A 7,314-nucleotide genomic window follows, 5' to 3' on the forward strand; every position below is an offset into this window, starting at 1 on the left:
TCTTACCATCTGCCCCTACCATAATTTCCCACACCTATGAAAATGTAAATCAATGACAATAAAAATTCTTATAACCCATATTTTGCACAATTCTGTACATTTACATTGATAAAAATTAAAATAAATGTTCAAAAATAATTATTATTCATCAAAATAATTTAAAAAATTGAATTCTACCAACCCTAATTATGACTGATATGATCATTATGACTGTCTATTTTGTTTGATTTGACAAACTATTTTTGTACATTATTTCTAAATGAGAGAACTGTAAGGATAATTTTAATCATGTTTTGCTAAATAAAGATTACTGAGATGTATTCATTCATATAATTTTCCAAAATACACAAATGAAACCATTGTGTTTTATCTTCTTTTGATTATGTCTTATTTTGAAGAGACACAAACACTTTGTGCACGGCAATTTTTGTTTAATGTGCATATTTAAACATACACACGGTTATATTGTATTTGCTTTGATCTTTCTCTGGAAGATGAGGGTAACTTTTTGTCAACTGCGTCATCTTCTAGTACAGAAGAATGCCCAATTTTATAAAATAACTGGGGAATAAAATCAAACAGTTAATTGAACATCTCAGAATTACAGTAAATGTGGTGCATCACTTTCTTCTCGTCCTTCAAACCACTCCAAAGTGATTTAAGGCATCGAAATATGAGGGGATGTCGAGTTGTTCTTTAACCAACATCACTTTCATTATGTGATTTATTTATTTTTCCATCAGGAAAAACAGTTCATATAACTGGTCATTCATAAGATTAGTGTTTGTAAAACTGAGAGTCTACTGTATAACAATGAATAAAATTAAAATTACACTCTTAAAAAAGGCATTTCTCATCAGCAACGGCAACAAAATATGAAGTTTCTAGGCCAATACATTTTAGACATATCATGAGCTAAAAAACTGTTGGAAAACTTTTCAAAAAGAAAGCTACAGCTGCATTTTCAAAACTCCACACTATGGGCCAGATTCTTTCCTGTGGTCAAGCTCTGGTTAGTGCTAGAGTAATGAGGAGGAATTAGGGAGCTGATTATGACTTCCTGGTTCCGAAGACTGGTCTGCACCAGTCCTGACCTGAATTAGATCTTCTCTAACTTATGCCACTTGTGTAGCATTTTAAATGGACAACATACCAATGGATGATAGGTGTTGCAAAACTCTGCTACTCCATGTGTGATATGACTAATACACCCAGGTTGTGAAAGGAGATAGTGTAGCTGGTGCAGGAATAGCCTGTCAGTTTTGTGGGAGCACGGAGTTCTACACTAGGGAAATTCTCTGCTGGCCACTTACAGCTCAAATCTAGATCCATAATTAAAAAAACCCTTTAGGTGCAATTCTCCACTGCTTTCTACCTTGTGTAGACTTATTTCTGGGCAGCAAGTTTAAAATGCTACCAAATCAGAATAGTAACCTCTTACACCCACCTGGCACATGGGTAAATAATTAGTGGAGGATTGCAAACAAAGGATTGTTATAAATTATGGGATTGGCTTCTGGCCTTAATGGCCAGCATGGAATTGCCTTAATGTAGGAGAAGTCCCTGGGGTCTGATTTATTGATTTATTTAACCAAACTTTCCAGAAAAAAATTTCACCCTGGGATAAGATGCAGCATGTAAAATTTCAGGAAGAAGAGTTTCTTTTTGAGGAAAGGGAGGGCGGGGATGAAAATAATACAGCTCAGTGTAAGTTTAACATTAGTAAGTAGATTTCAATAATGTAAAAACTTTGTACCTATCCTATTTTTATTCTACTTCCTTATTGTCCTGTTTAATTTCCTTTTCAACACAGCAAAAACAGGCCTATTTGGGTGGATATCTTTATATTACAGACAAATGAGAAGAAAAGCGCCTTTGTTTTGCAAGCTTTAGGAGTAGCCTCCCTCTTCCTGCTTATTTTTTCACACGTTAATTACAACTCCAATTATTATTTTAAAGTACTGCATTGGTTTTTTTTTCTTTAATTCAAATATATTCACATCATGCCATTCAGAGGGGTATTTCTGTTGTTTTGTGGCGGGGTTTTTAAACTCTTCTGCCTAACACTTTCCAGTCTGCTGGTTTATTTCTATTTATTTGTTTGAATCTCTAATATTGCCTTCCAGTTTCTGTGTTATAATTACACACTGCTAAAAAAGATAGAAATGAGGCAGATAATTAGCTATTACACAACACAGTCAATACCTCAAGGGTGTGTAAATAAGAAATGCACAAAACAAATACAATAATGAACCCCCAAGTCTAGAATTGCTGCCCCAAGTCTCACTCATTTGGAGAAAGAGAGGAGACTTAGTTAGGGGTAGATTTTAGGAAGTTATCTCTGGAAACGAGAAGGAATTTGCTGTGTATAATTAAATTAGACATGTAGCATTCAGCTCTAGTCCATCCCTTGCTGGATCTGTATATGGAATAACTCAATACTCCCTGGTTGGCAAATTCAGATCATATCCACTCTCTTGCTATTTAATATTAAAAAAACCCTCGCTGAGCCACTCAAAGTAAACAATAGCAGTATAAATGAATTTAAACAAGTGTACAAGACCTAGAATGCAATGACTAATAAAATTCCAGTGTCTGCCAACGACAGAGCAAGCACTTCTCTGAGAACACTTTAGGTCCTGAATCTAATTTTAAATATCCCAACTCTGGGGCTTGCAACAAATGAGAAGATTATGCCACAATATAATAGATTTCACTATGAAGTTCTTTTGACATTATCTCAATGTTCCCTTTCTCAGTTTCACCCCATGAGCCCCGGTTCTTATACCTTTGTGTACCACAGTAAATTATTACCCCCTTGGTGTTTACATCTTTGTCATCTGTTATCATGTCCCTCTGTTGTGTCACTGCTTAGCCAACTTGTACATATTTAACTCTTTTAATCTTTCCTTATACATCTCACTCATGGTTAACCACCTCTCAAACAATTCATCCCACTTTGTGCCAACGCTCCTGAAATACCCTTTCTCTTTAGTGGGATGCATTGTGAAAGCCATCTACCTTAAAACTGTGTATTATTGCCTATGACCGTACCCAGTTGCCTTCTGAGCAAAATATATTAGCAATAGCAAGTTCATGGAATCTCTGGTTCTTAAATTTCCAGTTTATAGAAACTCTACTTGAGATAGGGTTTTTCTTGTTTTGTTTTGTTGATGTAGAGGGCACAGAAAGGGACCACTTGATGCTATGAATGTTCTGGTTATGGTAGAAAAGATTTATAAACCAGAAAGCTTGCACAGTGTTTCCTAAAGGTGGTCAGATTTTAGAATCATCTAAATTCCTCCTCTGGAAGTTAATTCTCCATCCACAGTCTCTCAACTCTCTCTTATCTTGTTGAACCCTACCCTTGGCTGAAAACTTGAAATGACCAGAGTGAATGAAAAGTGGCAGAAAAAGATCATTTTCGTCTATAAACAGGCATGTAAAATTACTGTTGAAAAACCCCCCTGGGATGTAGCCACCACATATCTAAACAGTTGTTTCAACTAAAAACTGATGTTTACGGGTTTTCTAGGCTTCTAGTGGCGCTACAAAATGGTTTTACTAAAAGACAGAATTTTTTGAGGACAAGAGGAAGTGTATATATAGATATGAACCACAAACTATTCTTTGGATGGGTTAATTTTGACAGGATAAAGTTGCCAACGTTTTTGGACAGGCTTTTCTGGGGAGCACCTAGTAACTTGTTTACACCTGGCAGAGAGCATTAGCCATCATCACATTTCTGATCCTGAAAGATTTTTTTCTTACCATCCAAAGAAGGAATCAGAAGCCATTTCATGGCTGTGTCCTGAGCGACTCCTGAGATGTGAAGCTAGGGTCCTTTTTTTCCACCTCCTCAACATGTCAGTTTCCTCTTTCACCTTATTTCTGCTACATCTCTTCTTTCTTTTTGCCTTCTATCTAATAAGATTACAATTCAGCAAGCTATGACAGATTTAATTTTGTAACACTTTTGCTGTGACCAGTTTGGAAAGCAATAAGCGATAACAAGCAGCCTAATCTGCAATGAAAAATGTACCTCCCATAAACCAGTGAGGAAAATAAAAGCAATTTAGCCAAAAATTTGCCACAGGAGAAAAGCCAAAATGCAGAAATGGCCAATTGGGTCACAAGCTGTAGCCTATGATCTTCTAACAACTGAACAACAAACACCAGAGACAAAAAAGCTGCATTTTCTTATGTTTTCCTATTCTTTCACAATTATTGTGTCAGTCTGTTTTGTCCCAAGAACAAAATGGATTGAATTTTTACAAACAAAAAAAACCTGAGAGCTACTACCTAAAATTTATTCTCTTCTTCTAAGCAAGAGCATTTGAGACCATCCAAGAATGTCAGGCGAGGAGTTTACTTTTAAGAGATTCTATAGAGAGAACATGGGAATTGTTAAAATGAAGACTTAATTTTGAATTTTAAATGTTTTTAGTAGGTTCTGTTTATTTTCTTCTCTTCTTTTGGGTTCATTTAATGAATGTTGAAAATTTATTTTTTGTTTGGTGAACAATCAAAACCAAGACCAAAGCAACCAAACCCAAATTACTGATAAAGTTTGCAAATGGCACAAAAATTTTAATGTTACCTGGGGTTCTTTCAACCCAAAGCTCTTGGTAACTTTTACTCTGTGCAAGGTGGTGTCAGGAAATAAATCAGGGGAGACACGGCTGGCCAACCGATAGATGGCTGGCACAAACAGGACAACACAAGAGTGGTTTCACTTAAAGCTAAACTTTACTTAGTCTCAAGCACTTACACACGTCCGCAACAGGTTAGTAACACACCCCCAACCCTTGATAATTACAGAAGCTGAGCGTGGCTCTCGAGTGGCACAGCAGCAGCCTGTCTGCTGGTAGGGAACACAAGATGCATCCAGAGGGAGTCCAGTCCCGAAGAGTCCCACTACTTCAAACTTTTCCCCCTTATTTAGTAATAGAATGCCATGTCCCTTAAAGAAAACTTGTTAAGCAAGCCATTTCAATGGTCAACCAGGTTTTCTTCTGATTATTGATTAACTAGGTGTGGTTTTTTCCAGAGTTTGTAGCCTTCAGACCCTGTTAGACACATTCCTGAGGGCACATCCTGCTCTTCTAAAATGCATGTATCAGGAACTTCAACACAATTCTTATCAGGAAGGATGTGGGGTCAAGCTGCCCTTTCTGTGGCACCCAAAACCCCCTCCTCTCCTTCCTTGGATAAGCTAAGCCTGCTGACTTGGCTGCTTTTCGCCATAAGCAATAGTGGGTTCAGGCACTTTATTGGTTTGCTGACATCTCCCCATACAGTAGTAGTAAATAATGAAGAGGAAAGGTCACTGATTCAGAGCAATCTAGATTGCTTGGTAAACTGGGCACAAGCAAACAATACATCTTTTAATACAGCTAAATGTAAACGTATACATTTGAGAACAAAGAATGGAGGTCATACTTACGGGATGGGGAACTCTATGCTGGGAAGCATAAGAACAAGAGAACAGCCATACTGGGTCAGACCAAAGGTCCATCTAGCCCAGTATCCTGTTTTCCAACAGTGGCCAATGCCAGGTGCCACAGAGGGAGTGAACAGAATAAGGAATCATCAAGCGATCCATCCATTATCGCCCATTCCTAGCTTCTCTCAAACAGAGGCTAGGGACACCATCCCTGTCCATCCTGGCTAATCTTCCATGTGTAGTGACTCTGAAAAAGATTTGGGGGTCATGGTGGATAATAAGCTGAACATCAGTTCCCAGCATGACACTGTGACCAAGAGCTAACGTGATCCTGGGATGATGAAACAAGGGAATCTCAAGTAGAAGTAGGGAATCTCCATCACTTGGGATTTTTAAGAGCAGGTTGGACAAACACCTGTCAGGGATGGTCTAGATAATACTTAGTCTGGCCTTGAGTGCAGGGGACTAGACTAGATGACCTCTCAAGGTCCCTTCCAGTTCTATGATTCTAATAGATAGAATATCACGGTTGGAAGGGACCTCAGGAGGTCATCTAGTCCAACCCCCTGCTCAAAGCAGGACCAATCCCCAGACAGATTTTTTCCCTAGATCCCTAAATGGCCCCCTCAAGGACTGAACTCACAACCCTGGGTTTAGCAGGCCAATGCTCAAACCACTGAGCTATCCCTCCCCCTCCCTAAGTTATTTTGCAGCTCTATTTGGTACAGGTGCGACCGCTGCTGGAATACTGTGTCCAGTTCTGAAGTCCACAATTCAAGAAAGATGTTGATAAACTTCAACGGGTTCAGAGAAGAGCTATGAGAATGATTAAAGGATTAGAAAACATGCCACAGAGTGATAGATTGAGCTTCTTGAGTCTATTTAGCTTAACAAAGAGAAGGTTAAGGGGTGACTTGATTACAGTCTAAAACTACCTACATAGGGAACAAATATTTAATTATGAGCTTAGCAAAAGAAGATATAGCATGATCCAATAGCTTGAAGCTAGACAAATTCAGACTGGAAATAAGCCACAAATTTTTAATGATAAGAATAATAAAAACACGTGGATTCTCCCTCAGTACAATTTTAAAATCAAGTTTGGATGTTTTTCTAAAAGATATGTTCTATGAATTATTTTGGGGAAGTTCTGTGGCCTATGTTATACAGTAGGTCAGACTAGATAAGCATAATGGTCCTTTCTGGCCTTGGAATTTATGAATTATTAATGCTGTGGAAGTGAGAAGAGTAACAAGTAGGATAACAAGTTATAACATTGTTAAATTAAAAAAAAAACCTCACAAAAAGCTATCTCCAATCTTGCAATATTCCTGCTATCCCTTCTCTCTGGAAATTAGCCTCTATTGTGGGCAAACACTGCCTGGGCCCCACCTCTCTCTAGGTTGGATCCTTCCAGACTCCTCTCTTCCTTTGCCAGGCTGCTAGATGAACTATTGGGCTTCTGTCATCCTTTGATCTAGCCTTCCGGACTCTACACTACTTGGCCCATTGGTGGCTCCAGCTCTCACCTGCTTCTCTGCTCCACCATTCCCCCTCCCTGTGGCCTCACAGACAGTCATAATCATAGAGTTTAAGGCCATAAGGAACCACCAGTACAGAGGCCATTCGTCCAGTTATAAACCAGACACTTCAGTTCTCCTTTTGGGGTGGTTTGTCCCCCATGCGGTACCGAGATAAAATCAGATGTAGGTTTGTCTGGTATCAGATGGGGCCCTCCATAAAGAGGGGCGCGCTGCCCCACCCCCACCTCACAGACCCCATGGTAGCGGCATGAGCTATGGTGCCCAAAGGGGTCACGCTGGCAGGGGCAGCCACCCCGTTCCTGGGAGAACCAGACCGACCTCCCG

The sequence above is a fragment of the Terrapene carolina genome, unplaced genomic scaffold, assembly GCF_002925995.2.
Source record: "Terrapene carolina triunguis isolate 2854851 unplaced genomic scaffold, T_m_triunguis-2.0 Scaffold139, whole genome shotgun sequence".
Taxonomy (NCBI): domain Eukaryota; kingdom Metazoa; phylum Chordata; order Testudines; family Emydidae; genus Terrapene; species Terrapene triunguis.